The sequence below is a fragment of the Capsicum annuum genome, chromosome 6 (assembly GCF_002878395.1).
Source record: "Capsicum annuum cultivar UCD-10X-F1 chromosome 6, UCD10Xv1.1, whole genome shotgun sequence".
Lineage (NCBI taxonomy): Eukaryota > Viridiplantae > Streptophyta > Magnoliopsida > Solanales > Solanaceae > Capsicum > Capsicum annuum.
This window is the reverse complement of record NC_061116.1, coordinates 198005116-198026227: the sequence shown is the minus strand read 5'-3', so window position 1 is coordinate 198026227 and position 21112 is coordinate 198005116. Positions and strand designations below refer to the sequence as shown.

Sequence of the window (21112 nt, the reverse complement as noted above, 5' to 3'; positions counted from 1 at the left end):
AGGAAGATTGAAGATTGAAGAACTTTGAATCCAAGATTTCTTCAAGAATTTGTTCAATTAAGGTATGTGATGGTTCTTCTATGGGTCCCTTTCACCCATTAAGACCCAAAACCCTCTTTTGGATCAAAGTATGAATTTTTCCTTCATTATGGAATTTCTCATGTTCAAGATGAGTTTAATCCATGTTTTTCCTTAGTAATTTTAATTCAATCCATGCCCACTTATGATCCCATGTAAATTAGGTTATGTAATGCTTTGAATTTCACGTCCTTTTGCATATTTAAATTGATTACATGTTAACTTATCCAATTCATGCATTAATTCAAGTGTGTATATGATCTTGCCAAGTTTAACTCATTCCCAAGTTCCAATTTATGAAATTCACCAGCTTAATGAAATGTCTTATGTTTTGGGTCTTTCAACTATGATTTTTATACCACTATTTTAAGTACTGTTTTAAGCATTGTTTATGTATTTTGTGATCATTTAGTGCTGGAGGTTTATGAGCACCCTATACCTATCTGTTTATACATTTCCTTGTTTTCAAGTTATAAGTTAGACAAGTCATAATTTTTATTACTATTTTCAAACTACCATGTTCATGCTGACAACTTATCAATACAGTACTATGTCATGTTAAACCATTTATAAAACAAGTGTCATTCAGTTGGGAGCAGGATTTAACATTGAGCGAACATAGGTATAAGGGCTCACTCGCCAGTTAGGACTGGGTCCTTAGTAGCGGTGCCTAAGTTTTAGAACTACGTAGCCAGCGTAGGATTATGAGTCACCCGCCAGTTAAGGACTGACACTCTCTTAGGGGTCACCCTCCAATTTAGGACTGACTCTCTAGTCCTTCGGGACATTAGATTAGTGGATCCATACAGCCATGTGTTAGTACCCGTGGCAAGGTATTGACATCCTTCCTACTGGGTTATAGGTTGGACCCTGATTTTCTTAGATTGGGACGTGTCGGTTACATGATTGCTCCTACAATTTCAGTCAGCATATTAGTCTATACAAGTTCAGGTTTGCTTGACCAAGTAATCAATTAATCAGTTATTCAGTTATTTAGATAATTTCAGTATATGCTTCACTTGTTCTTGCATTCTCAGTTTTACATGTTCATGTTTTCATGCTCAGCATTCATACACGATCCTCAGTTCAGTTTTACAGCATGTTCAACTTTACATAAGATATACATATAATATTCATGTTTTATCAGTTCCCATCTTTAGTACTACTTATTCTACAAATGTAAATATTTAAGAAACTAAGTGTAGTGATTCACCAGCTTATCTGATTATGTTTGTTACTCATGTTTTAAGATACTTCAACTTTTAGTTGATTTCAGTCTCTTGGTGAGTCTACTTGCACTTAGTATGCATGTTTTAAGATTATGTATCTATTCAGTTTTACTTATTGCATTCACCCCCATTTACTCAATACATTCCAGAAGTACTGATCCACATATATGTCTATGTGCTACATTGTCTCCAAATATAGGTACCAGTTGTAGCCCTCACATCATACTCAGATAGTTTGCAGCTTTCAGTTAGCAAGTGATGAGTTCTCTTATTTAGGGGACTCCAGTTAGTTGTAGTTTATGTACTATATTGTTATTATTCATATGTATTGATTAGTGGTAGTTGGAGGCATTTCCCATCTATCTATAATTAGTATAGTAGAGGATTCATAGATAGTCAGTCAGAGTCGTTACATGTAATTTAAGTTTCTTTCTTCAGTTTTATTATGATGTAAACTTTATCAGTATTACATTTATTTATATTTCCTTATGATCAAGGTTCCGCTCAACAATTTAGTTCTTATACAATTTAAATCAATCATGTAATGCCCCAAAAATAGGCCCCAAGGCATCACACAGTGCTTAGGACCACAAGTGATCCCAAGCTAACCCTTGTACTAGCATACTGTTAAGAAACTGAGTTAAATATGTATAAAATGATTGAGTTTACTATGCGGAAATATAATCATGAGAGCTGGGAAAAATACAATACTAATACTATTTTATATTCTGGTAAAACTGAAGAATAGAACTAAAACTTACCAGATTGACACTAACTAACATCTGTGATGCCTCTACTATACTGACTATAGATAGCTGGGATGCAACTCCAACTACCACTAATTAATACATATAAGTGAGAAAGTAAAGTACATAAATAACATCTAACTGAAGTCCCCAAAGTAGGAGGACTCATCATTTGCTGGTTGGAATTTGCATCTGTTTAATCGTGGTAAATGGACTACGACTGAACCGGTACCTATATTATGAGACAATGTAGCACATAGACCTATATGTGGATTAGTACTTTTGGAATGTACTGAGCATATAGGGGTGAAATGCATAAGTAAAACAATGTCTCAACATCATCATAATTTATAAAACAATGCATGCTAAATATAAATGACTCACAAAGGCTGGAATATCTAAAAGTTGAGAACCATAATCATGAGTAGCAAAACCATACTTTATAAATCTAGTAAGCCATAACATTTAGGTCTAACAGTTGTACTTGTGTTCTGTCTTTAAAACATACTGTCTAAGTGTAGAAATGACACACTCTTATATTTGAAATCTGAAAGCTGAAAGTTATAGCTAAGATCTTTCTGTAAATCATAATCTGAATAAAGTTGTGAGCCTTTACACTTAGTTTTCTAAAGCTTTTCTGTTATTCTTTACTCTTTCTAAAATCTATAATTTGTAGGGAAATACTTTAAAAGCTTTATCTGTGAGATTACCCTTTTCTGTAGGGAAATACTCAGAGTCGTTACATGTAATTCAAGTTTTTTTCTTTAGTTTTATTATGATGTAAACTTTATCAGTATTACATTTATTTAGATTTCCTTATGATCAAGGTTCCTCTCAACAATTTAGTTCTTATACAATTTAAATCAATTGTGTAACGCCCCAAAAATAGGCCCCAAGGCATCACACGGTGCTTAGGACCGCAAGTGATCCCAAGCTAACCCTTGTACTGGCATACTGTTAAGCAACTGAGTTAAATATGTATAAAATGACTGAGTTTACTATGCGAAAATATAATCATGAGGAAATCTGGGAAAAATACAATACTGATACAATTTTACATTTTGGTAAAAGTGAAGAATAGAACTGAAACTTACATGATTGACACTAACTAACATCTGTGAAGCCTCTACTATAATGACTATAGATAGTTGGGACACGACTCCAACTACCACTAATCAATACATATAAGTACAAAAGTAAAGTACATAAATAGCATCTAACTGAAGTCCCCAAAGTAGGAGAACTCATCATCTGCTGGCTGGAATCTGCATCTGTTTAATCGTGGTAGATGGACTGTGACTAAATTGATACCTACATTATGAGACAATGTAGCACATAGACGTATATATGGATCAGTACTTTTGGATTGTACTGAGCATATAGGGGTGAATGCATAAGTAAAATAATGTCTCAACATCATCATAATTTATAAAATAATGCATGCTAAATATAAATGACTCACATAGACTGGAATATCTAAAATCTGAGAACCATAATCATGAGTAGCAAAATCATACTTTATAAATCTAGTGAACCATAACATTTAGTTCTAAAAGTTGTACTTATGTTCTGTCTTTAAAACATATTGTCTAAGTGTAGAAAGGACGTACTCTTATATTTGAAATCTGAAAGGTGTAGCTAATATATTTCTGTAAAGCATAATCTGAATAAAGTTGTGAGCCTTTACACTTAATTTTCTAAAGTTTTTCTGTTATTCTTTACTCTTTCTAAAATCAATAATCTGTAGGGAGATACTTTAAAAGCTTTAACTGTGAGATTACCCTTTTCTGTAGGGAAATACTCAAAAGTTTTTTATTTACTTTTACTAGCAGGGAGGTTCTCTTAACCGACATAAACCATGTAAACTAACATGGAGTCCAACGTCTTGTTCCACTAAGGAGAAAAACCTCACGACGGGAAGAGGTGTCATACTCTTGATAAGGAGTATAACCTAATCTAAGTGATCACATCTTAATCTGCCATCCATATAGAAATGGGAATAATCGGTAACAATGTTGGCTACGTAGTTCTGTGGAAGTTAGGGCACGCTAATCTCACATTTTCGGTCGGTGCTAATTACTGCTCTCTTTAAATCTCTGCGCTCATTTTGTTGGAAATCTACTTTAAAAACTAGCATAAGGGTTTATTATAAAACCAATTATGCATTTATCTGATTCAATCTTTAAGTAAAGCTATTCTAAGTTCTGTAATTTGTAATAAATCTGTAAAGTGGATTTCAAATCTTATCTGAGGATCAAAAGATCAAATCTTTACTGAAAATCTGAAAATAAACTGATCATCTGATGCTTAAAGCATAATCTTTCTTGAAATAATAAAGTTCAATTTAGGGACAATAACCCATGCATTAATCTCATGTCAAAACATCATAATAATCAAGCTTGGTAATGAAAACAATGATAACTCATATCAAAATCTGGAAATTTTTGTAATGGGCATGAAAATAGGAAAAATAGACTTGCAATTCATCATCCAAATATCTCAAAAACTCATAATCTTGCAAATAGCAATAATGGGTATGAACCCTAATTTAAAACTCATGTAAATTCATATAAAAATCATCTTTAAAAAGAAATTCTGGAAACAAGGATGAAAGAGGATCCTTGTTCATAAACCCTACATACCTTAATTGATGAAATTGCTAAGAAAGTTTGGACTTTGGATTCCTAATTGAGCTTTTGAAGATCAACTCTTGGTTATCTTGAATTGGGAATCCTCAATCTTGAATTATCTTGAGAGGATAATGGAGGAAATTTTAATTTCTTGGAGAGTAAGTTTTGAGATCTAGGGTTTTCTTTTTGAGAGAATGGATGAAAATATGGATAAAGTGTTTAAGAATGAGCTTAATTCCTTATTTTGGAGAAATTAGGGGCTTGGGAATTGACCAAAATATCCCTTTTAAAGTTTTTATCGTAACTGGGGAAAAAAGGAAAATCCCAATTTTACATTCCACCACTATCGCGGTGGCTCACTGGAAAAAGGATGACTGGAAACTCAACGCGATGTGGGGCTATCATGGTAAGCTATTGGATTACCATTTAGGACATCACCGCAATGCGCCACCATTGCTGTGAGTTACTGGAATTTGACTGTAACACCCCGATTTTCTGAATTAGGATGCTACACGGTGCTTATGACCCCGAAGGACCACAAGCTAACCCATGACTGATATCTGTACCTGTGCACTTGCAATATATAATGTAATAATGTGTAAAACATGTGTAGGACATAAGGTTCAACTGAATAAAGAATTTGTAAAATAGTAACATCCATGTAGGTGAAAGATACCCAAAATAACTGAAAACTGAATCAAATATGAACTAAATCTGAAAGCCTCTAAATACTGTCTGAATAAGGAGTTGAAGGAACATGTCTCCAACCAACTCCGTCTAGCAAAACTGAGCTGAAATAATAAATGAAATAAAATAATATCGTATCATCCTCGAATGAAGAGGACTCACTGCAACTCTGTATACTGGAATGTAGCTGCTACTGCTGGTCTGGAACTCGCGTCTCTAAACCTATGGTGTAACATGAAAAGAAAGCACCATAGCACAAATGCGTCAGTACAACTGGAGTACTGAGTATACGAGTAAGGTAGGCTAATGCAAAGGTTTTTCTTGCATGAATAATGCTAACTGACTGACTGATATGAATGTAAGAGTACAAACATACATACATAGTAACTGAAATCGTGAGTACGTGATAGTTAAATCTGTACGCTAATACACAGTTTACTGATAACTGACATGGCTGAAACTGTAGTTCTGATAGCATGGGCGACTGTGTCTAACAGTCTTGAATTTAATGGAACTTTCTGAGTCCCGTGCTATAACTAAATTTGACTATATCTAACAGTCCTGGTATACTAATATCTGAAGAACTGTCTGAGTTCTTTTACTGAGACTGAGTCTGAAACTATGGGAGGTAGTTGTTTAACCGACATGCCCCATGTGTGCCATTATAGCTAAGTTGGGGTCCAATCTCTGCCCCGACTGGAGGGGTGTCAATACCGCGCCACTGGTAAGGACAGTTGTGAGTGACCCTTAGCTGGCAGGTACTCAAAACGAGAGCGGTGGAAACCCTGAACTGACAGGTTAAGCCACCTTATCAACCCTAATCTAACAGATTAAGATGTCTCAACCTATGCTGGCTACATAGTTCTAGAACACAAGGATGACTGCTAAGAATCACACTCTAAACTGGTAGGTGAGTTCCCATCCTTGGGTTCACTCGGTGCTAACTTATACTCCCATATGAAGAGACTGAACATAATTCAATTGATTGTACATGGACTGATTAACTGACTTTCGTTGACTGACGGAATAATACTACTATCTAAGAGTTAACTGAGATCATGAGTTTCCTGAGTCACATGACTGACTGAGTTCTATGATTATAGCTTGATTGAGATTATCGGGACAACATGACATGGCTCTAGGCACACAGCTATATTTTTCGGGTACGAATACCCCTAGGACTCGATAGAAGAAAACTGACACACATGACATGACTTGATCACAAGATTGGAGTCCACAATTCATAATATCATAAGTAGGGGATCTTATACTTCATGTAGTTATTCAACATCTTAAACATTGTAGGGATTGCATGGATATATTTCGTGTACATATTATACATATCCATTATCATACATGTTTCATACCATAACAATAGCAACACATCAATAGCATGGAATTCATATTTAAGTATATAGCTAACACAGACTTGTCATTTAGATATCATGGAACCATGTAAACATAAATTCCTAACATCCTAAGCATTTTATAAAACACCTAGCATGCATTCTTTAAGTATATAGCTAACATGTACATGCTCATATCACCACAAAAAGTTCACAAAATAGTATTTAAAACATGGTTCTTGAGCTCTATGAACGGATTGGATCCATAAATGAACACTACGCATACCTTAGATTAATAATCCGTGAAGATAGTAGTAAAATAAGCTTGGAATTTGAAACCCGCAATTGAACCCTAGACTTGTTCTTGGTTGTTCTTGAGTGAATTTTGATAAAAAGTAATGTAAAGAGCTGATTTAGCGCCTCAATCCCGTGTTTGGGACCTATATAGGGGTGGAAAGATGACCCAAATACCCCTCTAGATGCGTCATTTAATTTCTATGAAAATTACCCGATTTGGGCCCCCAGCGCGACGCGGAGACATCGCGTTTCCACCCGTTTGTGACCTGGAAACTCACTGTGACGCGCTGGAATCACGGAGAGACACTGGAAATTGACAAACGTCATTTTGGCTTACGGCACGACGTGCCACTGACTGAAATGACGCTGCTGAAACTTTAAATCCGCCCTAACTTCTTCATCGGGTGTCTGTTTTAGGTGAATTTGGTATCGACAGAAAGCTTATTCAATTCTCTACAATTTGGAGGGTATAAATCTGCAAAAATACCACCTACAAACCAAGTTATGCTCGTTCAAAGATGAGTTATGTGAAATCACACACGAAAACTTGGTGGATTCAAAAGTTCTTAGCTTGGCTTACTCTAAGTGACTCTTATGAACATGCTTAACACATCATAAGCTCTATTATCACTAGGATACCCATCCTAATTCATGTACTCAAATATGAATCATAGGATAGGAGGTTTCATGTGTAGGACCAACGGTTCATTTTCTAGCTTAGAAATATACGGGGTATTACATTGACAATTGGGAAATGAGGCTTCACCGCGACACGGGCTAATCACGGAGGTCCACTGGAATCGGAGAATTGCCATTTTTCTTTTCACTGCGACACGGGGGGTTTCCTAAATGGCACACTATTTTCCTAAAAATGTCATAACTTCTCAACTGAGTGTCGAATTTTGGAGAAATTGGTATCATTGGAAAGCTAATTTAATTTTCTACATAATGAAGGGTATATAACTGAAAAATTCCATGTCTATCAAAATTCATTCATCTTTGAAGCTTACCCTTGACGTTCTAAGGGCTAAATTAAGCTATGAAAAAGTATGGGGTATTACAATATCTCCCCCTTGGGAACATTCGTCCTCGAATGTGCCTGGCTAAACTGAAAATACTAAGGAATCTGAGGCTATGTGCTGATATGCACGACTAAAGCAAGTCGCATGAATGAATCTAGAATATACTGAACGACTAAGCTAATCTGTGAATGCATAAACTTTCATGAAGATAACTATATAGCTGGATCTGAGACTAGAAAAGAATGGAGTTAAAGAAGACTGATTGGACTGAGAGTTCTTAACAAAGGCAACTGGGGTGATATACTGAGCATGCACATTGGGGAGCAAACTTTCATGACTAAGTCTGTAACATTAAAACCTCTATTTTGAAACTAATTTCTAAGATGACTTGCACTTACTGTAAGGAGTTGATTCACGCTGAGAGTTAAGAATTCGAAGTGTTCATGATGCAATCATACACATAGAACTGTGAAGTGATAAATTATGCAGGCATGAATCATGAGGTAACGAGGCTAAGATCATGCAATTGGATATTACACTATCTGAGCTGGAATACTTGGAAAACTAAGATCATTCACTGAATACTTATGAACTGAATCATGACTAAATATCTGAATCTGAAATAAATGCTTGGTGTATGAACTAAACTGAATTCGTAACTCGTATGAGTGCGAACATTTTTAGCTCATGGAATGGCCTTACCCTTGAAACTTTAGGTAGTAAGACTAGGTGAAAAGTTGGAAATCTATAGGAGCTCATCTATTTGATTGCTAATCTGGATTGTAGGCTATATGGTCTGGATCATACTGAATGCTCACACCAAAATGGGGTATTTCTTCAGCACTCTTCTAGGAAGTTCTAATGATATTAGGGAGCAAGGAACTTTGGGCATGCTCTGCACAAAACATCTGAACAAGATATTTCAACATTACTATAACTCTATAGCATGAAATATAGACCTATAAATCAGAAGCTAGCATAGAATTACTAGGCCTTAAGAAATGCAACTTCTTACTTTCAAGCTTAGCAACATTTTCTCAAAAACTTCCTCAATTATACTATCCCTTTTTAAATACCATATTCACTTGATTCAACTTAAAATTCTCACATGGGCATTGATAAATCTGTCTACTAAAGTCTAAACTAAACTAAATCCTCTCATCATGGTCAAGCCTAACTTGAAATCACAAGGTACTGCATATAACACCATAATACTAGTCGGACCCGTGAATTCAGTACCCCAAACATTGTCATAATTGCTTACCTTTAGAATAATTCTCCTTATCACTTTAACAATTGAATTCAACCCCTTACTAGGAATTTACTAATGCGCAATGCATTTATCCACTTTCACACCAACATGACATTCAAACCTATCTTTATAACCACAAATACCCTTCCAAGCAAACACTCATAAAAGCATCTTTCTCATATTCTCTAATACCTCTATCGATAAAAACTTCCATGCACCATTTTTAAGAAGACACGTACGAAATATTCTTAACTAACCACGCCATACACAAAAAAGCTTCACCACAATATTCCTTCACTTATAGACTTACATAAAACAAGTATACAACTTCCTTTCGCACCATAATATGGTTACTCTTTCCTATCTACACAATTGTTCATCATCACTATCTTGACCTAAGGGGAGGTCACTGAAAGGTTAGAATATCAGGTCCTAAAACATGAAGGGATATGAAGCATGACTTGACACTTTACTGGGGCCTGAGGAATAGAATATTCACGACATAGATTCATTAAAAGAATTTAACCTGAGGACGTACTTAATATAGATCTGAAGTTTGTTGATCGTTAAAAGTGTTGCATGAGTACTGGAATTGAACATACTATAAAGCATGAGTACATGAGTCATGAGCTGCTTGACCTGAATTTGGAGTTCATAACTTATGGAATGCAATTCCGACTGCTGAATGAACTGGAACTCCTTATACTAGGAACTGAGAAAGTACATGGTGCTCTATTATGTGTGTAATATGAACTATGATCATCGAACTAACACGTAAGGCATGAGTATATATCGGGATAACTGAAGTACAAAACTTTGTACTGAGATGAGAATAGGTTGGACATCATCCTCCCTTACTGGTTTTCTGCACTATACTGGCATCACTACTAGAATTTGTGAGCCTACTCGATTCCTTGTTCTATCATCTCCTTCTTAGCTTTAAGCCTTTATTCTAAGTCTGTAGAACCCTTTACTATACTCTAAATTGAACTACACTCACTGCACTCTGGAATACAACAATACCTATAAATAATAAACTTACTCTAAAAGACTACACTTATAAGTGTAAAACCCATTACTAATACTTCCTTCTGAGATACAACTCTATCTTTCTTTAGCCCAATAGTCATCATATAATAACTTGAACACTTACTAACTTAGAATCTTCATGAGTATCACCATATCTTGAGTTCACACCATCGAGATCTTCAACTCTTATTTCTATTTGCTAAATCCTCAAAGGTTCAAACATACCTTTCTTGCCACTACGCTTCTATACCCATACTCCCAACTATAGTAAGGTTCTACTTTTCATAAATCATAACTCTGAAGTTCATAATATCCCTCGAACGCACACTACATTTAACAGTCTAGGCTCATACTATCTCCTCTCATGAGCACTAACTGTATTGAAAGAGTTAATAGGAAATCTTAATACATATCTCATTCTATATCGATGGAACAACTCATAAGGATGAGGACATAACTTTCAACTTGATGGACTTATGACACACTAGAGAGCTTCTCTTAAGGCCTTTGTATGACTTCTGAAGTTACTGATAGTAAATCTGAGAGCATCATCTTAGGAGGAAATTGGAACTTATTGATCACATTATCTTGAGAATAAGTCATAGATGAAGAATTTTGGGGCAACACGCGAGTAGACAGGAGTTTCTAAAGAAACAACTTTACAGCACAATCTAAGGTATAAAAGGAGGGAAACTTTTCTTAAATGCCCTATCGCCTCTTGAAAAAAAGTACAAATGTCTCCATACCGTTCCACAAGACTCTATTAGACACGTCTTCACAGACACTCTAGGATATTTGAACCTTGTGCTCTGATACCAAGTTTGTAACACCCCAAAAATGGGCCCCAAGGCGTCACACGATGGTTAGGACCACAAGTGATCCCAAGCTAACCATTGTACTGACATACTGTTAAGCAACTGAGTTAAATATGTATAAAATGACTGAGTTTACTATGTGGAAATATAATCATGAGAGCTGGGAAAAATATAATACTAATACTATTTTATATTCTGGTAAAACTGAAGAATAGAACTGAAACTTACCAGATTGACACTAACTAACATCTATGAAGCCTCTACTATACTGACTATAGATAGCTGGGATGCGACTCCAACTACCACTAATAATACATATAAGTGAGAAAGTAAAGTACATAAATAATATCTAACTGAAGTCCCCAAAGTAGGAGGACTCATCATTTGCTGGTTGGAATCTGCATCTGTTTAATCGTGGTAGATGGACTACGACTAAACCGGTACCTACATTATGAGACAATGTAGCACATAGACGTATATGTGGATTAGTACTTTTGGAATGTACTGAGCATATAGGGGTGAATGCATAAGTAAAACAATGTCTCAACATCATCATAATTTATAAAACAATGCATGCTAAATATAAATAACTCACAAAGGCTTGGAATATCTAAAAGTTGAGAACCATAATCATGAGTAGCAAAATCATACTTTATAAATCTAGTGAGCCATAAAATTTAGTTCTAACAGTTGTACTTGTGTTCTATCTTTAAAACATACTGTCTAAGTGTAGAAATGACACACTCTTATATTTGAAATCCGAAAGCTGAAAGTTATAGCTCTTTCTAAAATCTATAATTTGTAGGGAAATACTTTAAAAGCTTTATCTGTGAGATTACCCTTTTCTATAAGGAAATACTCAAAAGTTGTTTACTTGCTTTTACTAGAAGGAAGGTTCTTTTAACCGACATGAACCATGTGAGTTAACATGGAGTCCAACGTCTTGTTTCCCTAAGGAGAAAACCTCACGACGGGGAGAGGTGTCTATACTCTTACCAAAAAGTATAACCTAACCTAAGTGATCACATATTAATCTGCCATCCATATAGAAATGGGAATAATCAGTACCTCCGTTGGCTATGTAGTTCTGTGGAAGTTAGGGCACGCTAATCCCACACTTTCGCTCAGTGCTAAATACTACTCCCTTTAAATCTCTTCGCTCATTTTGTTAGAAATCCACTTTAAAAACTTACATAAGGGTTTATTATAAAACCAATTATGCATTTATATGATTCAATCTGTAACTAAAGCTATTCTAAGTTCTGTAATCTGTAATAAATCTGTAAAGTGGATTTCAAATCTTATCTAAGGATCAAAAGATTAAATTTTTACTAAAAATTTGATAATAAACTGATCAGTTGATGCTTAAAGCATAATCTTTCTTGAAATAATAATGTTCAATTTAGGGACAATAACCCATGCATCAATCTCATGTCAAAACATCATAATAATCAAGCTTAGTAATGAAAACAATGATAATTCATCTCAAAATCTAGAAATTTTTGTAGTAGGCATGAAAATAGGAAAAATAGACTTGCAATTCATCATCAAAATATCTCAAAAACTCATAATCTTGCAAATAGTAATAATGGGTATGAACCCTAATTTAAAACTCTAGTAAATTCATATAAAAATAGCTTTAAAAATAAATTTTGGGCACAAGGATGAAAGAGGATCTTTGCTCATAAACACCACATACCTTAATTGATAAAATTGCTAAGAAAGCTTGGACTTTGGATTTCTAATTGAGCTTTTGAAGATGAACTCTTGGTTATCTTGAATTGGGAATTCTTTAGGAATTCTCAATCTTTAATTATTTTGAAAGAATAATGGAGTAAATTCTGATTTCTTGGAGAGTAAGTTTTGAGATCTAGAGTTTTCTTTTAGAGAGAATGGATGAAAATATGCATAAAGTGCTTAAGAATGAGCTTAAGAGCTTGGGAATTGATGAAAATACCCCCTTTAAAGTTTTCATCATAACTGGGAAAAAAAGAAAATCCCGATTTTACATTCCACCACGACGCGACACTTTTACGGTGGCTTACTAGAAAAAGGATGACTGGGAACTGGAAACTCAATATGATGCAGGGCTATCGTGGTAAGCTACTAGATTGCCATTTGGGACATCACCGCGATACGCCACCATCGCAATCAGTTACTGGAATTTGACAATCGGGAAATGAGGCTTCACCGCAACACGGGCTAATCGCGAAGGTCCACTGGAATCAGACTGTAATACCCCGTATTTTCCTAGCTTAAATTTAACTCTTAGTCCATGATTTATCCAATATAAAATCTTCGAAATACTCAGTATTTTCCAGTTTAGAGCCTGCCATTGCATAGAAAATTGAATTATCTTTCCAACAATATAAAATTTGCCCAAATCCAACACTTGGGCAAAGAGTGATGGCTATTTTTGTAAGACAGTGTGCCATTGTAGCCATCAACGCGTCGTGGAGGCCAGCCAAATGGCAATGGTCACTTTCCAGTGTTCCATCGCGCCTAGGGCCCATTTTAAAAAATTTTGATGAAATTTTAAAAGGGCGTCCAAGGTTAAATTAGTCTTTTTCCATGATTTTTATACATCAAGGTATGGGATTTAATCCCTAAAAATGTTTTAAAATCATTCTTTAATCAATTTTTCCCAAAATCAAGAGCTTTCTCTCTCAATTAGCAAAACCCTAACTTCAAGAAACCAAGAGCAATCTCAAAGGATTCACCAAGAACTTCAAGAAACTCACAAATTAAGGTATGTTAGGTGTTCATCTATGGGTCCCTTTCACCCATAGAGTCCACGAATCCATTTTAAAACTACAAGGTTGTTGAATTATGAACTTCTACGTTTGAATTGAATTCATGTTCATGTTATTGTTGGATTTTTTAGTCCATGATTAAATTACAAGTTTTCATGAAATTAATCATTATATGTGTTAAATTACATGATCTTCATGATAAACCCTTCAATTTGTAAGTTGATTGATATAGCCATGATAACTACTTGTGTTGATTATTGTATAACCAAAGCATGCCTTCCATGTGTTTGATAAAATGCTTATGTAAATAAATTAGTGCTATTATATCATGATAGCATGTATTCCCCATCATGTATAATAAATGCTTTACAAGTGTTTGCTAAAATATCTCAATGAGTGGATTGTAGTCAATTAGCCATTACTATGTTTTCAAGATTTTTCTATGTTTTATAATTCATGATATTGAATCCTAGGGGTATTTAATATCCGAAAATTTAGTTGTTTACTTAGAGCTAGTGTCAGTTACAAAATAGTATCAGTCATGTCATGATCAGTAGAATTCAGTCAGTTACAGAACTCAGTAGAACTTAGTTAGTTGCAGAACTCAGGAAAACTCAGTAAACTCATTATTAGTCTAGTCTAGTTCAGTGTCTTTCAGTTGGGAGTAGGATTCAGCACCAATGAACCTAAGGATGGGGGCTCACCTGCCAATAGAAGGTGTGATCCTTAGAAGCAACCTTTGTGTTCCAAAACTTTGTAGCCAGTGTAGGTTAAGACATCAAACCTGTAAGTTGAGGGTTGATGAGGTGTTTTAACCTACTAGTTGAAGGTTCTACTATTCTCATTAGAGTAACTGCAAGATGAGGGTAACTCTTCATCTTATCTTTACCCATGGCATGGTATTGACACTCTTCCAATCGGGGTTATAGATTGGACCTCAACTCAGTTATCTTATCTTATTTGGGGCATGTCGGTTAGATGATTACCTCCCACAGTCTCAGTTTCAGTCTTCAGAATAGAACTCAGTTCAGTTCTACAAAATCAGGACTGCCAGATACAGTTAATCAGTATCAGTAACTCAGCTATCCATAATCTCAGATTTGTCAGTTACTCAGTATCAAAACTTAGTACTCGACTTTAGAAAAGCTCAGTTACAGTATTCATGTATATGAACAGTATTGCATACTCATTATTTGCAGAAGTTTTAGTTATATATGTACTCTCATATTCAGTTACTCTATATCATCTAGTTAGTTAATGTCCATGCATATGAACCCTTGTATTCATCCTTACCTCATTTAGCATACCAGTATATTCCACGTACTGATCACATACTCCTTCTTTGCGCTATGATGTCTTATGGCATAGGTTCGGACGCTTAGGTTTTTGACCGCTCATAGACAGATTCAGATTTGGCCAGCAGTGTCAGAGTTAGTAGTGAGTCCTCATCTATCAAGGATAATATTTTATATCAGTGTTTCAGTAGTTGGAGTTAGTTGGGGGCTTGTCCCATCAACTCCACTTTTTAGACAGTTCAGTTAGAGGCTTTTCAGACTAGTTTTTTAGACAGTATTCAGTTTTACAAATTGTTATTTTAGTTGATAAACTTTACCAGTATTTACAGATTTTGAACCTTATGGAATTTCAGTCTATCTTCCATATTAATTTCAATATTATTATTCAGTGCTGACAGCAGATATCAGTCATGGGTTAGCTTGTGGTCCTTCGAGATCGTAAGCACCGTGTATTGTTCGGGGTACAGACTCGGTGCGTTACAAAATTGGTATCAAAGCCTAAGGTTCAACAGAGTCCTAGGGAGTATGAAAGCAACATCAAGTAGAGTCTTGTGCATGAGTATGTAGCACGCCACACTTATGGACAGGAGGCTATGAGATGTTTTAGGAAAAGTTTCCCTTCTTTCAATATTCGTGTCGTGCGAGTGAGCATGAGCTCAAGTTAAAATCTCAGTATAATCTTTTTCTTCCTTTCATTTATAGAGCATGCCTCCCAAAAAGGCTAACGAAAGGAGAACCAAAAATCAGTCAGTACCTCAGCCTGTTCAGGCAGATCCCCTGGACGAGCATATCTCTCTTGCAGAATTCAGGGCTGTATTTACTACTCTGACCAATTCAGTAGCATATCAGAATGAATGGCCAGCTGCTATTTCGGCCAATCCAGTGGCCAATACAGTTGTAGACAGGGTTTGGGACTTCACCCAAATAAATCCTCCCTTATTCTCAGGATCTAAGACAGAATAGGATCCATGGGAGTTCCTCGATCGGGTTCAGAGAGTCACAAATATCATGGGAGTGACTTCCAGTGAGAGTGCTGAGTTAGCTTCCTATCAGCTACAAAATATATCTCATACTTTATTTAAGCAGTAGAAGGTAGACAGGGGCACAGATGTAGAGCCCATAGAGTGGGAAGAGTTTGCTACTTCTTTCCTAAATAGATTTTTTCCCTTAGAGCTGAGAAAATCCAAGGTGTTAGAGTTCATCAACCTCAGGCAAGGTAATATGAGTGTGAAAGAGTATACCCTCAAGTTTATTCAGTTAGCCAGGTATTCCCCTCATATAGTAGTAGACAGTAGGTCCAAAATGAGCAAGTTCGTATCCGGGGTGTCAGATAGTGTGCTTAAGGAGAGCAGAACAACAATGTTTATTAAGGAGATGGACATATCCAGGCTTATGGTCCATGCTCAGCTGATATAAGAGGCTAAGAATAAGGAGACAGAGGCAGAACAAGAGAGCTAGGACAAGTAGATATAATTTTAATCAGCCTATGTTAGAGGGTGGTAACCATTCCCAGTTTCGCCCAAAGTCCTCAGTTCCAGCTCCTTCCTCAGCCAGTGCTCCAGTTACTAAGCTTATAAATGGTAACAAATATAGGGCTCCAAGCTATAAATCTTAGGGTAGTATAAGCAGTGCTCGAATAAATCCTCTTTGTCAGACATGTGCCAGAAACCACCAGGGTGCCTGCAGAGCTGGCAGTAATGTTTGTTTTAGGTGTGGCAGGCCAAGCCACAGAGTCAGAGATTATCCTCAGTCAGGTTCTCAGGGTTAGTATAACCGTCCCCCAGCTCAGTTCGATCGCCCGAATCAGCAGGGTATCGCTTCCAGTGCCACCAGTAGGCAACGCCCAAACAGGTTTTATGCACTTCAGTCGAGATAAGATTAGGAAAGTTCTCTTAATGTGGTCACTGGTATGTTACATATCTTTCATTTACATATTTATGCTTTGCTAGATCCAGGAGCTTCCTTGTTTTTCGTAACTCCTTATATAGCTGTTAACTTCAGAGTTAGTCCCGAAATTCTAGCAGAGCCTTTCTCAGTATCTACCCTAATGGGTATGTCTATCATAACCCGACCAGTATATAAGAACTGTCTGGTGATGATATCTCAAAAGTTTACTTCAGCAGACCTTGTAGAGTTAGAGATGGCAGATTTTGACGTCATTCTCGGCATAAATTGACTCCATTCATGTTATGCCTCAGTTGATTGTAGAAACAGAATCATTTATTTTCAGTTCCTAAATGAACCAGTCCTTGAATAGAGGGGTAGTACTACAATGCTTAAGGGTCAGTTGATTTCATACCTTTGAGCGAGAAAAATGATATCCAAATATCTCTATCATCTTGTGCGAGTTAAAGACTCTAGCTCAGAAACTCTTAGTCTTGAGTCAGTTCCAGTTGTAAATGAATTCTCGAATGTGTTTTCCAAAGATCTTCCTGGAGTTCCTCCTGTAAGGGAAATTGACTTTGGAATAGACCTTCTTCCAGATACTCAGCGTACCTCTATTCCGCCATACAAAATGGCACCAGCAGAACTCAAAGAGTTAAAAGAGCAATTAAAGGACCTTTTAGGCAAGGGGTTAATCAGACCTAGCATTTTTCCGTGGGGTGCACCAGTTCTATTCGTGTGTAAGAAAGATAGTTCCCTCAGAATATGTATACACTACCGTCAGCTGAACAAAGTCACAGTCAAGAACACATATCCACTTTCTAGAATCGATGACTTATTTGACCAACTTCAGGGTGCTAGTTACTTTTCTAAGATAGACATCAGATCAGGCTATCACCAGCTCAGATTCAGGGAATGAGACATTCCAAAAATAGCTTTCAGAAACCGGTATGGTCACTTAGAGTTTCTAGTCATGTCCTTTGGTCTTACAAATGCCCTACAACCTTCATGGACTTGTTGAACCGAGTGTTCAAGCAGTACTTGAACATGTTCGTTATAGTCTTCATCGATGACATTCTTTTCTATTCCCATAGTGAGAATGATCACACAGATCACTTCAGAATCGTACTTCTGACTCTCAGAACTCATCAATTGTTCTCCAAATTCAGTAAGTGCAAATTTTGGCTTAGGTCAGTAGTGTTCCTTGGTCATATTATTTCCGGTGATGGCATTAGAGTTGATCCTCAAAAGACTGAAACGGTGAGAAACTAACCTAGACTCATCTCTCCATCAGACATCAGAAAAATTGAATTGAATTAGGTTGATATTTAATAAATATAGTAACTATATAAAATTAATATTTAAAAAATAAATAAAATTATTATTCTCAAATTAATTGTAAATAAACTATGTAAATAAAATTAATGATTTCAATCACATAATAATGTCAATGCATTTCGTATACTACAAACAATTTTCGGTTAATTAATTTTTGAATATGGTACTATAGAAATATCTCGTAAACAACGTATTAATATGATGAATTATCAGTTAATTAACTTTATTATTATAACTTCAATAGTGTATTATTATCTCGATCATATGATGTTAACATATTATTCAAAATATTTGGACATATAGATTCAGTTAGCTAGCCTTTGACTACTATGTACATTACTACACGAGAGATACATATATATACACATATATATTTGATTGACTATCAACTTCAAAATATGTACTATATACATTACATATACGAGTATATTACCTCGTAATACAACGTATTTCATATATACTCTGATGAATTATCATTTAATTTAGCATACATTATTTTATTATAACTTCAACAGTATATTATTATCTTGATCAATTGATCGTATGATATCAATGTATTCAATATATAATTGAATATATTTAGTTAGCTTTTGGCTGCGTACATAACTACATGATATATATGTGTGTGTGTGTGTACAACAACAACAGTCCCAGTGTATTCCCACAAAGTGAGGTCTGGGGAGGGTAAGATGTACGCAGTCCATACCACTACCTCCGCAGAAGTAGAGAGGTTGTTTCCGATAGACCCCCGGCTCAAGATAGAGAATAGTACACCAAGGCCATAATGAAACATGAAACAGGATAGATGGCACAGATGAAATAAGAAATAATAAACATAAAATACAAAATAAATAACAAAGAAATATGAAAATAAGCGAAATACTAGCAATTCGAAATAAGACATAAGAAAGAGGACACCCACCTTGTAGTAACAATACACTCCCAGACCAAAGACACCCACCACACCCAAACTCTCCAGAATAGAGGCTCCTACTTAAGGACACAGGCCAAGGATTACTAACCCGGCTACACAAGTGCTCTCCTACCACCTTGCTACAACCCACACACTCACATTAGCCTTCTACCCTAATCCGCGACCTCCACACCTTCCTGTCTAGGGTCATGTCCTCAGTAAGCTGTAGTTGCTCCATGTCATGTCTAATCACCTCCCTCCAGTATTTCTTTGGCTTACCTCTACTCTTCCTGAAGCCATCCGAAGCTAGCCTCTCGCACCTCCGAACTGGGGCATTTATGCCCCTCCTTATCACATGCCCAAACCATCTCAACCTTCCTTATCACATCTTGTCCTCTACCGAAGCCACTCCCACCTTCTCCTGAATAGTCTCATTCCTAACTCTATCCCCTCTAGTAAGTCCACACATCCAACGCAACATTCTCATTTCTGCCACCTTCAATCTTTGAATATGGGAGTTCTTGACTGGCCAACACTCAACTCCGTACATCATGGCCGGATGGACTGTCACTCTATAGAAATTGCCTTTAAGCTTAAGGGGTACCTTCTTATCATACAACACTTCCAAGGCGAGTCTCCACTTCATCCAACCTGCTCCAATACGTTCAAAGACATCCTTATCAATCTCGTCATTCCCCTGAATCATAGACCCCAGATACTTAAAACTATCCCTCTTGCAAACATCCTGGGAATCCAACCTCACCACCACTTAATCCTCCTGACTCGATTCACTAAACTTACACTCTAAATACTCTTTCTTAGACTTACTCAACCTGAACCCCTTAGATTCAAGGGTTTGCCTCCAAACCTCTAATTTCTCATTCACACCTCCCCACGTCTTATTGATCAACACTGCATCATCCGTAAATAATATACACCAAGGAACCTCCCCTTGAATACTCCGCTTCAACACGTCCATCACCAATGCAAAAAGGAACAGGCTAAGAGTCGATCCCTAATACAAACCTGTCTCGATCGAAAAATGCCCTGAGTCTCCTCCATCCATCCTCACCCGAGTCTTTCCTCCATCGTACATGTCCTTAATAGCTCTGACGTACGCCAACGAAACTCCACTCAGCTCCAAGCATCTCTAAAGAACCTCCCTAGGGACTTTATCATATGTCTTCTCCAGGTCGATGAACACCATGTGCAAGTCCCTCTTCCTTTTCCTATACTGCTCCACCAATCTTCTCACCAGGTGGATTGCTTCTATCATCGAGCGATCAGGCATAAAACCAAAAGGATTCTCCAAAATTGACATGAACCTCCTCAATCTCCGCTCAACCACCCTCTCCCAAATCTTCATAGTGTGACTCAACAGCTTAATACCCCTATAGTTGCTACAACTCTGAATATCACCCTTGTTTTTATATAACAGAACCATCATACTCTATCTCTAAGCCTCAGGCATTCTCGTTATCTTGAAAATGACGTTAAACAAATTAGTCAACCACCTTAAACCTGTCCCACCAGCATACTTCCAAAAATCCACCGAAATCTCGTCAGGCTCCGTCACCCTACCCCTCTGTATCCTACGAATACCCTTTCTGACCTCCTCAACCTTAAAACGTCTACAGTAACTAAAATCATAGCTCTTCTCCGAATGCTCCAGCTCTCCTAACATAATGCCTCTGTCCCCCTCCTTGTTTAGAAGTCTATGAAAATACTCCTACCATCTTTTCTTAATGTGAACATCCTCTACCAAAACTCTACCATCCTCCCCCTTAATATGCTTCAC

At 36.5% G+C, this 21112-nt stretch overlaps 1 long non-coding RNA gene across 3 annotated transcripts in view; it reads left to right on the top strand.

Moving 5' to 3' along the window:
- Positions 1–21112, top strand: part of LOC107876070 — a 37384-nt gene that overhangs the window by 10354 nt on the left and 5918 nt on the right. Inside the window, exons 3-4 of one of the 3 annotated variants that reach the window (XR_007056628.1) lie at positions 3–62; positions 1507–1803. The exons of 1 other annotated variant lie outside the window; for it this stretch is intronic. This is a non-coding gene — a long non-coding RNA (uncharacterized LOC107876070). Of the gene's footprint in view, positions 1–2; positions 63–1506; positions 1804–21112 lie in introns of those variants that run through there. One more of the 3 variants, XR_001675953.2, reaches the window with a different exon arrangement.